Raw genomic sequence first — 14,299 nt, 5'->3', positions numbered from 1 at the left:
ATTCACTACAAGTGACATGGTAATAGAATTCTGCTCTACTCCCCTATCAGCCTGCTACTATTTACCAGTCAGAGTTCACTCATAGCTGTTCCATATATGCTTTCCACATCGTAGAGCTTTAAGGTCTGTGTCTATGTGTCCTCTCGCCACCAACACCATGGAGTCCAATTGTTCCAACACCATTTGTTGAAAAGACTATACTTTCTCCATTTATCTGTCTTTGCCCCTTTGTCAAAGCTTAGTTGATTATAATCATGTGGGTCTATTTCAGGGTTCTCTACTCCATTCCATTGACATATGTGTCTATTTTTTCCTAGTATCACTCTGTCTTACCGTAAGTAGTATTTTGCTTAGGTAGTGTCAGTCTTCCAAATCTGTTCTTCCTCTTCAGTTGCTGTGTCTGTCATTCTGAGTCTTTTGCCTTTTCATATAAATTTTTGAATCTATCTATTAATTTCCACAAAATAGCTTACTAGAATTTTGATCAAGATCGTGTTAAATGTATAGATCAGTTTGGAAAGAATTGACCACTCTAACAAATCTTACAATTCATGCATACAGATTATCTCTCCATTTATCAGATCATCTTTGATTTCTATCATTAGTTTTTCAGTTTCTATATATTGATCTGGTACATACTTTCATATATATATATATATATATATATATATATATATATATATATATATATGAGCATTTTGTTTATTGATACCATTGTAAATGGCATTGTGTTTTTTTATTTCAAATTGCTTGTGCAATGTTTTAAACCAGAGAACAATGTTTATAATTTACTGTTAAGTAGAAAAAAACCCTGCAAATTATAATACAAATAATACTAAGATGAATGATTCCTAGACAGGGTAATGAAAAAATATTCCTGAAAATAAGATTTGTTTCCTTTAGCATCTCAATAAGCATTCACTTAACTGACATCACTTTCTTACCATTGGTGGCATGTAGTCTCTCATGCTTCACTATTTTGAAGAGTGTGTGGGTAAGACTGTGTGTAAGTGAAGAGATCCATGGTACAGAGGAAGGTTTTAAAACATTCAGTAGAATGGCAAAGGCAAGCGTCTACTCCAAAACCAAATTATCACTGAAAGTGTATGTACCATTTGATGTAGACTAATTTTTACTGGAGGGTGTGTACCCTTCTGATATGTACCTCTGAAATACTGGAAACCTGGAAAGTTTACCTCTGCCCAAGAAGGTTCTGCATTGCTTTCTGTTTTGTTTTTGCTGTCCATACTTTTTGCATCCTTTGTTGTTATTGAATCATTCATTTCACTAGCAGCAGACATTAGCATCTTTATGTTGATCACATCATAGTCGCATAAGGAAAGCTCTACTCTATAGAGAGAGATAGCATTGAATGTGAATTTGAAGTAAGTTACAATGGTAAATTCAAATGGTTACAAATTGTTAGACATCGAGAACATTTTTGAAGGAGGGGTAGGGGGAGACTTTTTAAGATATTTTTAATATTCTTGCTTGATACTTTGGCTCTTTACAAGAAAAAATATAACACAAATGTCTTAAACAATACAGAAAGAATGTAATAAAATGAATGGTTTGTGTAACATGCTATTAAGTAAAACACGATTCTATAATAAAAGGTAATAGGTTATATAATTTTTGAATAGCATTTTATACATTTCAGTCTTTTAAAGTGTTAGTCATTGTCAGGGGTGAATGGAAGAAACTTATAATGGTTTTAATTCGCTTTTCCTGTTGACTAACAGGGTTCAAAAATTTTCATGTATTTATTGGCCATCAGGATAGCCACTTGTGAAATGCTTGGTCAAACCTGTTGCACATTTCTCTATCAAATTGTCTTTTTCTTTGTGACTTACAGAAAAACGTTATATATTCTGGATACGTTTTGCAAATATCTTCTACCATTCTCTGGACTTGCCTTTAACTTTCACTTTATAATTTCAATGAATAGATATTCTTGATTTTAAAATAGTCCACTCTATCAATAGACTGTATGATTTGCATTGTTTGGATTATGCTTAAGAAAACTTCAGTGATAAAGAAACTCTCCCCAAATTTACAACTAACATCATACTTAATGGTGCTAAGCTAGATGCCTGTTCTCAGTATTAGAAACTAAGCAAAAACGTCCTCTCTCACCACTCCTAGTCATTGTTGTACTGGAAGCCCTAGCTAGTTCAACAAGGTAAGTAAATAAAAAGGATGCATATTGGGAAGGAAGACACAAAATTGTCTTTGTTTGCAGATCACATGATTGTCTATACAGAAAACCCCCCAAAAATCAACAAATGACTCCTGAAATATAATATGAGTTATAAAGAAAATGGAAAATTAATAAAGTATGTACTCTTTAACTGCTAAAGCAATGTTTTAGCATTTATTTTCTGAGTGTGTTTGATGATGTCCTAGAGTATTTACTGAAATAAACGCATCAAAATCATGTTGTAAATATAACAGAATTTCTTAATTAACAGATTATTTCTGAATTCATTTTCAGGGAAAAAAACAGAGTTTGTCATCTAAGATATGACATTTGTTAATTACAAGGATCAAATATTTGAAATTAGCAGCCTGATAATGACACTTTGGATGTGAAACACTGTTACATATAACAGTTTATAAGAGCTTTCATGTACATACATCATGTTAGAGAAATAAAAGATCAAGTCAACAAACTGGTTCTATATTTGAAAAGGCAAATGACCTATAGTAGCCAACAAAACACTGAAAAGAACAAAGTTGGAGAGCTCATTCTATCCAATTTCAAATTTTACAGTTAAGCCACAATAATCAAGATACGTGGTATTGAAAAAAGAATAGATACTTCGATCAATGAAACATAATAGGTAGCCCAGAAGTAGATCCAGAGCTCCACACCATATATATAATAATAATATATATTATATATATATTCAAAGAAGCAAAACATCATTTAATAGAGAAATAATCATCTTTTCAATAAATGGTGCAGGAAAAACTGTATGTCCATATGCAAAAGTAAATAAACAAAGACAGAACTTATAATTTTGAGAAATATTAACTCAAAATTGATCATAAACCTAAATATAAAATGGAAAACTATAAAAAAAATGGAAGAAAACATAGGAGAAATGCTATGTGGCTTTTGGATTAATAATTACTTTTTAATACATCACTATAAGTATGATTCATGAAAGAAAAAAAAAATTGCTAAATTGGAATTTAATAAAATTAAAGTGTCTGCTCTGTGAAAGACAGAAGAATGAAAAGACAAGGTGCAGACTGAGAAAGAATATTTGTAAAATACACATCTGAGAAAAGACATGTATGTGAAATATGACAAAAAACAAACAAACACTTAAAATCCAACAATAAGAAAATAAACAACTGAGTCGAAAAGTGGGCAAAAGACATGAATTGACATATCAGCCAAAAAGATGTATTCGTGGCAATTAAGCATATGAAAAGATGTTCAACATTATGAACAAAGCAGGTTGGATCCTCGAGGTCACAGGAAGGAAATTGGATTTTATTCCAAGTATTATCTCATTCCAAGTAATTGGAGATTATTGAGCACAGCAATGATGTGATGTGATATATGTTTTAGATAATAATCCTTCTAATTTCTGTGTAGAAGCTATAATTTATGAAGGTCAATAGGAAAAAACAGGCTATGAAAGCTTGTGAAATGTCCAAGGGACAGATGACGGTATTTGTATAAAAGTAATAACAATGGATGTTGCTAAAAGTATATAACTTTAGAATGTAGATATAGATAGATGATAGATGATAGATAGATAGATAGATAGATAGATAGATAGATATTGTGTTTCCCCAAAAATAAGACCTAACTGGAAAATAAGCCTTAGCATGATTTTTCAGGATGACATACCCTGAACATAAGCAAAAATTAATATAAGACCTGGTATTATTTTCGGGGAAAACACGGTATATATGTGTGTGTGTATATATGTATATATGTATAATTATATACAATTATCTCTCTCTCTCTCTCTCTCTCTCTCTCTCTCTCTCTCTCTCTCTATATATATATATATATATATATATATATATATATATATATTCCCCCCCCCCAAGATAGATGTTGCTGGTGAGAGTAAAAGTGAAAAATAGAAAGGAAGGTGACTCCAAATGGCAACTGGTGGTTATATTTTCTGAAGTAAGACCATGTGGGAGGCAGAAGAATCAGTGATGCATAGTTGCTCTAGATAAATTTGAGATACCTATCAAGCATCCAAAGAGATGTCAGACATTTGAATAGACAAGTCTGACATTTGGGGAAGAGTTGGAAGTAAAGTTATAAATTTGGCATACAAATGGAATTTTAAGCTGCAGGACTAGAGTATATATAAATGTTTATATCACTATCTATCTCTATCAATAGACATACATTCTAGTTATTCTATCAAAATAATGAGCTGCCTTTGAATACTTAATTTTACTAACCCTCAAAGAGAAATGGTCAAGAGTAAATTCTTGAGATATGTTTCTAAGGTTTCACTTTTGTTTTTCATTCACTAAGTTTTCTATTTCTTCCCACACTCCCAGCCCTGAACATAAAAAGCTGTACTAGTATAATCACAGCATTACTCATTTGCTTAGTTTGCCATTTCTCTATTATAAACCATCTAAGTCAAACATTTCACTTCTAGTTCTCTTTGTTAACCACTAGTGAAACCCTGGTTTGGGGATGCATTTGGTCAATATTGGAACTGTAGCACACTTCAAAAATTATGTTTGTTTGGATGATTGTTATATCAGGGCAAGATAAAGAAAACTGAACAACCTCAACTACTTTAACCAGGAAGTGATTTAGTAGTGGGAATTAGGTAGGTGTATCCCAATTTATTAGAAGGACTCGGAGACTGCGTGCTGTACAGGCTGTGACCCAAGGAGAAACCTATAGAACTTTGAGTTCAAAAATACACTACAGAAGTTGTGACTCAAAGATTAGGCAACTGTTTCTGTTAGGCCTATTAAAACTCCTGATAAAAAGAAAACTAGACATGGGAAAACTCATTGCTGAATTGGGCCACAGCTGGCAGAACCACCTCTCGGTCTCTCAAGAAGCTAAGGTAATACACTGCTCTTGAAAACTCAGTGACTCTGTAACAGTTTCACTACCAGCACCAGAAGGAACAGGAAGGACTCTTTCCATTGCCTGTGTGCAGATCTTCCAGAAAAGTATCAATTTAGGAAGCCTAATTCACATTGAAAATACTTAGCTGCAAGTGAGCCTGAGAAAATTTTTTTTCCAATATTTTTTTAATACGCTTAGTAAAATAAAATGACCCATTTAGAAAGTTTCTTCCCACATAAATATTCTAGTGTAACATGTGCCCTGTTATTTCATTTCTTTATTTAAAAATGCTTTCAGTTAACAATTTTGTGTACCAATATTTACTAATAACATATTTTAAAACTGGTGATCATGGATTTTGCTTATAGGCAGATTTTTCGTTTGTTTGTTTCCTTGAATGGTTGCCAGGAAAAATCAAGCCCAAGAGACTATCTAAGAGGAAGTGTTTGAGATTTCTTCTCTCTCCTAAATCTGTATGGGTTGTTATTTATATCTGGTTGCAAAGAGGAAAATTGGACTGATTCTTACTCCAATGCTACTGATATTGAGATCTCTTGAAATAAGTATTTGTTGTGATGATTGACAGCATGCTTATATGAGACCTTAAGTAGCCTTGATTACATTGTGAATTCTTGTGTTTAAATTTTTTCAAATGTTTTAAACTGCTGATAGCCTTCAAAAATAGTGAGCACTTACCAAAAAAGGCATTAGAATAAATTTATTAGATTGAAAGTCTCTTCAGATTTTTTTTTCCTTTGGAATATATCCCAGTACAGTGAATTATTTGACTATACTTAACTAGTGAAGTTCTTTTAGAAATGTTTCTCAATTATTTTATAGTATTTCCTAATAGAAAAAAGTAAGTTATAGTATCTTTCAATATCTCTGATGTGTATTCAAGATATCATTAAATATTCACTGGCTAATAGAACGCTATTAAAGAGTATGTATTTGAAAGCACTGCATTGCTATTATTTAAAAAAATGGGATTTATTTTATCTTAGATTAAATAATAATTTTATCAGGATCATAACCAAATAAAATAAATTTGCATTGTTACTCTGCTATATTTAAGATGCATTCACATGTGAAAAAATATAAAAAAATTGATTTAACAAAGAAAAAATGTATGTATCTGTATGTATGTTTCTATATGTACCTTTATTTTAGTACAATTAATATATATATACATATATGTGTGTGTATACACACACCCACAAACACACATGCACACAGCGTTTCTATCAGTAGTTTTCCAGGACTACTAATGCTTATGGTAGAAATTCAGAAAACCATTTTGTTTTAGTCAAAATAAACGCTTTACTGAATGAAGAATCAACTTCAAAACATCCTGGCACCACTGAAAATTCAAAACGAGACAACGATGACTCAGTTTTTCCTACAAAAATGAATTAAATATTATTGCAATTATGTTATGTGGTTTGTACTAGATCCTTCATCTTTTTAAAGTTTCCTTGAATTTTCACCATTGTTTTTTCTTGTCAATCCAAGCACTATTTCTTTCCTCTGCTTCCCTATAGTATTTCATAACTGTAAATACTAGATACAGTTCTTTCTTTTGTTCTTTAATATCTTTTTGAATCAAGGTAAACAAATGCAACTCTGTTTCTAGTATTTTTGTATCTATTCATACCAAATGTTTATATTTCATGTATCTATTGATTTAAATTTTATTAGTAGCTTATATAGTTATCAAAGTGATTCTCTGACTCAGAATGAAAGAAGGAATTGTTGAAAACGTGAAATTTAAGTACTTTCCACAGTAGTCTCTTGTTTTTGTTGTTTTCAACTTATTAATAGCTATATTACGCTTTTCAGTAAATTCTTGATTTTGTTTTTTGTCATGCTCTGCATGCAATTATTCTTTTCTCTTACAAAGGTAATTTTATATGGTGATATGCTGGCTTTGAGAATAATAAATAGGGCAGCATTTGAGTGCTGCCTGGAGAGATAAACATAGTTTAGACAAGCAGAGGTGAAGTAGGGAGAGACTTCCAAGTTGTGGCATGAGCAAAATTTAAAACGTAGAGGAATATTCAGATCTTAGAACACAGAAAGGTGCTAAGTAATTATTTGGATATTGTTGAATAGATATGTCTAGGTTAAAGATATCTTCAATAGGAGTTTAAATATATATTTAAATTTATCCTGTAGCCAAATATGAAGTCATCGATATCTTTTTGGACATGTATAAATCTGGGCTAAAACATACCATAATAGTGTGAGAATCAAAGAAGAAAGATAGGTTAAACAGGTAATAAATGTTCCTGAGGAAAGTTAGGGAGAGCTGGAATTAGGATAAAGAAGAGAAGGTGAAAGATGATTGTGAAGTGTCAGTATAGATTATTTTAAGAAAAGAAGAAAACAAATGTTTTCTAGAATTCTATGCTTCTGTGATTAATTCAGTTATGAACACATTGTTTTTCAATTCATCATTACCTAGAAATATAGATCCAATGGAAAACTACAGCTAGGAACACAAGTGAGACCACTCCAAAAATGATTTGTTTTAAATTATTCTTTCAGTTGACAACCTTTTATAACTGCCTTTTGTGCTGTAGCCACAACACCAGGGAGGAAACAGAGATCACCCCTTTCCTTGCAGCACCAGCTGTAGTTGGGATCATATTAGGTGAAACCAAGGTAATTTCAAAGTAAATATAATACATTTGATATTTCAATCTAGGATTCTTGACCTCTTAAGGACTAATATATGGACTTGATTCTATGTATGGACCCCAGACCTAATAGATCGCATTTGGACAAAGAATCAGCTACACATCATTCTCAGGAGTAGAGCCATAACTTTTTATCAGTTAAAAATATTAATACGTTATACATTGCCACAATAATTTTAAGATCGATTAGAACATAATGAAACAAAGCTTTTATGAAAATACTTTGTGAACGTCATACAGGACTAAAATAAAAAAGAGTGGAGAATGCATAATCAGAGGTAAAAACGTAGGAGCATTCATTAAAACTGATTTCAAGAGGAGGAGATTTTTTAAGAAGAAAGGATTGATACTGGCAAGTGCTACAGAGAGGTCCATGAGGTTGAAGATGGAGTGATTGAAATTAGCAAAATAATACTTTCTGTAGGGGGTATAAAGCACAGTGGTAGATTACACTAAAAAAATAAAAGCAGAAAATATGTTCAAGAGATCATTATTGGTTCAGTTTTGACCTTCATGCTATGCTACACCAAATTATACATTATATGTAATTCCTTTCAGTTTTATTGTTTTTGAGGGTTGTCTTCATGAGCAATAAAATGAGCAATAAAATGATTGCCATATGAGCATTAACTCCACTGACTTATAACAGATATTGGAGATTTTATTTTTATATTTTCTCCTTATTGGAAGAATTTAATTTATTTTTCAGTGCAAATAAGCTGGCACTCAGGGTAAACGTAATGGTGATTAGAGGCTTAAGCCTGACATACTGGCCAATTTGGGTTCAAAACTCAAGGCTGTCACGATCAGGTTATATGATTTAGAAAAACTACTTAATTACTTGAAGTTATTTTTCTCATTTGTCGAAAGAGGAAAGAAATATACCTCTCACATGTGATTTCCATTAGGATTAAAATACATAATGTTTGCATTGTTTAATATATAATTGCTATACTTTTATTTTTCAAAGAATATATACATATAGCTATGCAAATATAACAACCGAATATATATATATACATATATATATGTATATATATATATATATATATATATATATATATATATATATATACGTATATATATGTATGTATGTATATATATATATATATATATATATATATGTTGGTATTTTTAATAGCAGAGGTAAAATAATATGACGCTGATGGTGCCTGATGGAACTACAGTGGGCGACAAAGAATCATTTATCAATCAAAATCCATACAGAATGGAGAGGCTGCAACAGCAAAATACTGATTTACATTGAAATGTCCTGCAATGTAGTCCTTAAAAGTAAGAACACTGGTTATTTTTAATCTGTTCATTGGTTTTGTGAGCGGTGCGAGATAGTGTTGCTATATTTTGCATAACTCAACACATTTCAGGGGATTTACTAGTTTAAACCTCTGTTCATTTTAGTACCAGCCCATTTATACCAAGGGCTGCTTGAAAGAGAGACTCCAACATATTTTTATTTTTTTTATTTTTTTGGGTACTGCGGTAGCAATCACAACTTGTCATGTGTACAGTCTGCAGTGTAGAAAGGAAAAAAACACCTGAATTTGAAATTATTGTTTTAAACACGATATTTGCAGAATGTGGTGGCTTAATTTCATTGGAATGGACAATAGTTCTCACAATAGTTTCCAAGTTTATAGCAGACATTAGAGAAATATTTTAATTATTTATGTTAGAACATGGAAAATAACTCCATTACTGGTAATGCTGAAGTTGCTAAAATAACCGATAACAAATATTTATAAAACAGCTGTAATGAGGAGAAATCAAAATAAAGTAATTATCAAAATAAAGTAATTATCAAAATAAAGTATATATACATATTTAGACCTAATAGCACTTATGAGATAAGTAGCTTTCTAACATCATTTTTATATCTAGAAAAAAAGTGAGATACATAAAATTTTAAATAACCCGGCACAAGTCACTGAGTAGAGGAAAAAAAGAGGAACTGGTAAATAACCTCCAAATATAACTACCACCAATTCCCTCCGTCGCCATGTGTATAGTCAGTTTCTCACATTAAAAATGGATTCTATTTTCTGTCTTTGTGACTGTGAGAAAGCCTTATGACTTGTTTTCACCAATAGCATATGGCAGAAATGATATTCCGGGCTTCTGAGACCACACTTTAGAGGATTCTGCTTCTTCCTCTTGAGCTGGGTTTCCACTATGAAAGGAAACCCAGGCTAGACTACTGAGTCAATGGAGCCACATATCAAAGCCCCTGAAAGATGACAACCGTCTTGTACGTTTTCACCCCAGCTGAGTTGCCAATGGAATGGAGATGTATAAGACACCATAAGTAAAATCTGCAGAATTGTCCATCTGAGTCCAATCTGACCAACACAAAATATTTTGTAAAATGATAAACCATTATTTTAAAGCACCAAGTTTTAGGGTGGTTGTATCCAGTAACAGTAAACTAATGCAGAAATGGACACCTAGACTGCAGTGCTAACATAAAAAAACAAAAAAACAAAACAAAACTAAACTAAAACATCTTAGTGTGGCTCAGAAAAAATCATTATTCTCACTGGAAGGATGGATTATAAAATGCTGCTCCTCTCCACAAGAAAGCAGATCTTGCTATGAGCTGATGCAGCCCCAAGTCAATGTACAAATTGACAAGCAGCTTTCAAGCTCTATTTTATTCTGTAGCAGAAAATCTGCATATCTTGTTAAGGAAAATCCATACAACTTTAAATGGAGACACTGCTATAGCGACTTCTCCAAGTTGTTTTATCTCTAATTGAAAATATCACCTTTAACCAATAATTTCAGCTTGCAAAATATTCCTAAATTAATTTCTATTCATATGTAATTTAGCGTGTGCTGCCTTCCCCTGCACTCAACACTTATCCTCGTAAGTTTAGTGATAGAGCATAATGAAAGGACATAAAACACCACCAAAACCACAACCACCACCATCACTACTGAAATTTACTTTAGAATTCACAAGGGGTGTCTGGTTTGAATTGTTTTGGCTTGGCTGACTGGTTTAGATCCTTTTGGATTTTTGTTTGTTTGTTTTCTGTCTTTTTATTTTGTTTTCTTTCAGTTCATTTTATTTCCCTCCCTGTGGGTAAATCTAGATTTACAAAGGCATCAAGCCCCCTTTCACATGAAGACATCATAACAGCCTGCTTACCAAACTGTACTAAACACAGGTCTTTTATATTCTTCCATGTTACAAGAGAACTATGCATTACGTGGTGGTTTTCCTTAAGAAGTGTATTTTTATAGTCTGGGAAACATTTTCAAAACCTACTACAACATGCGAGTGTCTGAAGGAGAATGGAGGAGTACCATATTGGAGGTGCAGCTCTAAGTGCTTAGAGACTGGGCTATTGTCTGGATGCACCTATGGATGCTAATGGTCCTTACAATAATGGTGGAATTTGGAATTGGGAAGAAGACTGTGGCAAGTGTGAAGTCTTCAATGAAAGTAAGGGGTGGAAAGTGGGTGGAGAATATGAATGACAAGGGTTAGACAGATGTGTGGCCAATGGCTTAAGCCTCTAAGAAGAGGTTTTTTCTAGAGTCACAAGGAGAATAATGATCTGCAAGTCCAAGTGTGAGTAAGAACTTCAGGTGTGTGTATGCTGATGCCACATGAGAGCCTGTTCATTTCTGATCATTCTGGCTCCGAACCATATCCACACATACATCAAATTTCAATCGGTAATTTTAATTGTTAACATTTTAAGCACCTTTTCATTTGTTTTAGAATAAAGTTCAGTTACTGCATTAACACTCTTTAAATATGCTAAACTAGTCCCATCGGAAGGTATTTTCATCAGTTTCCTATTCTTAGCACACTTTTCTATATCTTCTTTCCAATGGATCCTTCATGTTTCACCTTCAATGTTCATTTCTTCAGGAGCCATTCCTTGACTCCTGCAGATAAGTTCCACGTGTTGTATATCATGAAGATCCTTGTACTTTCCTTATCGTAACACTTACCACACTTTGTGAATATTACTAGCTAACATTTCTCTTCTCCAAATAACTCTAAGCTCTGTAAGAATAGGGATTTTGTGAGTCTTGGTTCGATATGTAGCCTCACTGCTTAGCATAAGAACTGATACAGAGAAAAATTGCAGTAAACATTTATGAAAAGGATAAATTAATTACTGAGGCCGACGTAAGGCAGACTGGAAGACCAGAATTATTTCTGCTGAACGGAGGAATAACTAAATTGTGAAAATAGGAAAAAGGGGTAAACAAAGGATTAACAGGCAGGGGGAAAACAATAAAATAATGGGTACTAACACCCCCCAAAATGTTAACTTAGCTTACCAAAAGGAAAAGAGTCAAATGCCCATACTGAAATATAAAGCAAATTATGTCTCTTCTTGAAAAGAGAAAAAGCAGCAAAACAGAAAGGCACAATCTAAAACCATTCAAGAACAATTGCTTGCAAGGCCTCCGCACTGCACACAACGCATCTAACAATGACTGACAATTCCCTGTAGTTATCAATGCACTTAGTTTTATATTTGCTGCTGCTCATTCGGATATGCATTTCTTTTCACACTGTCAATTTCCTCTGACATGAGTACCAATCACAATGTAACCCTAATGCCCACTCCCCGTGGTGCTAATACTAATACTTGTGTTTTGGACCCCGAAGCTTCACGGCAGTCACCAAATACCTCAAGAACAATACAAATTATTAGTATGGCCACCAAGGTGTTCTCTCTTCTTTACCTAAGTCCTCTTCTGTCTTTCTTCAAAATATAGCACATGAATCTAAAACATCATACATTTTGTATATTGCATAATGATTTTTCCTCCAGTGCTAATTCTCATTTCTGGGACTGACTGAAGGTCATCGTGTGCTGAGTTTTGCAAACCGCATCTTCAAAAAAATGGAAGGCCTTATCAGTATAATGGTCTGAAATTCATCAGTTTCTAAGTCAATTTCAGGAATTTCAAAGGCAAAAGTTGCATAAGGGTAAAGCAGGTGGAGATAGAAATGAAGAAAACAGAGCAAAACCAAAGCAAGCAGGCAGGCGAGCTAACCCTATGATCACTTACTGATCATATTATGATTAAAATAGAAGAGCTGCACAGATTTTTTTTTTCTGGTCTAGCCATGTACCGTGGCAATATTTACATGCTACAGTCAGTACAAATGTTCAAAGGAAAGACTGGTGACTCTTGGCTCTCCTAAATGCTTGATTCTGTGCTACTGATGGGCTCCTCAGACAAGAGATGATGCTATTCTGTTTCAGTTTGGAGTAGTGATTCCCAGAGAACTCGTGTTGAAACCAGGTGCTGAAATACTTCCATCCCACCACATCAATACAATTATTTCAAATTACTGCTCTGTGGGTGTAGTTGGGCAGAATCAAATTCAAAGTCTAGTATAGAATTTATAAATGAAGACATATGCTGCCTTAAGGAAATAAATCAAATAAATTATTTTGCTATTAAGAATTATACATTCATAGCACTTGGATGATCTACAGAATCTTGTAAACATGTGGTCTAACCCATATTAGATGACAGTTGCAGGTCATATCCTTGGCAGTCTAAGCATAGAAAGGCTCTGATACTTGAACTGCTAGGCTCCTGCTGTACTTCCAATACAGCAACCACTTCCCATGCAATATCCTCTCCTCTTTTATGGAAGCTCCTAATTTAACAACTTTTCTCTAAAATTCCTAGTTCATGCACATGCCTCCTTCCTCAGCACAGGAAAACTCTTCCCACATCAGCCCACAATGGTTTCCAGTTGATCAAGGATTTAAGAGTTCTGTTATGTCAATCCACTCATACTTTGTGCTTCCCACAAGATCAGATAGATGGATCACCTGTATACTTTGCCACCTGAACATTTCTTCTAGAACCACCACTGTGTGTTATCTACTGGAGTCCAAAAAGCCAATGGGCATATGATCCTAATGACAATGCCATTGATGAAAGTCAACATAAAACTTATTGGTGAGAAATTAATTTGTGAATGGATATCATCATTCTGAGGAAGAAATTGAGGAGAACAGCAGAAGCCACTTAGCTATTGAGACAGGTTAGTTATCATGTTTTTAGATAGACAGGGGGGTTCCTGGTGGAATAAACAAAAACCAGCGAGGTTCTGGAATGTTTCCTTCACTCCAGGACAAAGACATGAGAATATGCCTTGAGGTTAATAAATTATCTCAAATCCCTTTTGGTCAAACAAAGAAGCATATCTAGTAGATAGGAATAAGTTATTTTGTTAATCCCTTCATCCTGGGCAAACAGGACCAACCTAATAGATGAATTTCATTAGAAGGCTCGAGCCCCCTTCCCCAAGCAGGCAAGGGAAAGTAAAAAGTAAATGCCTTTTGCCTTAGATAGTGGGCTTCCCAGTTTCGGGTACCCCCTCTCACTCAGGAGCTGCAACCTCTTCTCATGCTTTTAATAAACTACCTTCCTTTACAACTCCTTGCCCCTCCCTGGTCCATGTGTCCATTCTTCAGCTTCATGAGACACGATCCCGGCCTACCCCCAAAAA

This window comes from Rhinolophus sinicus, linkage group LG07 (assembly GCF_036562045.2).
Source record: "Rhinolophus sinicus isolate RSC01 linkage group LG07, ASM3656204v1, whole genome shotgun sequence".
Taxonomy (NCBI): domain Eukaryota; kingdom Metazoa; phylum Chordata; class Mammalia; order Chiroptera; family Rhinolophidae; genus Rhinolophus; species Rhinolophus sinicus.
The sequence above is the reverse complement of the archived record's forward strand: the minus strand, read 5'-3'. Positions refer to the sequence as shown.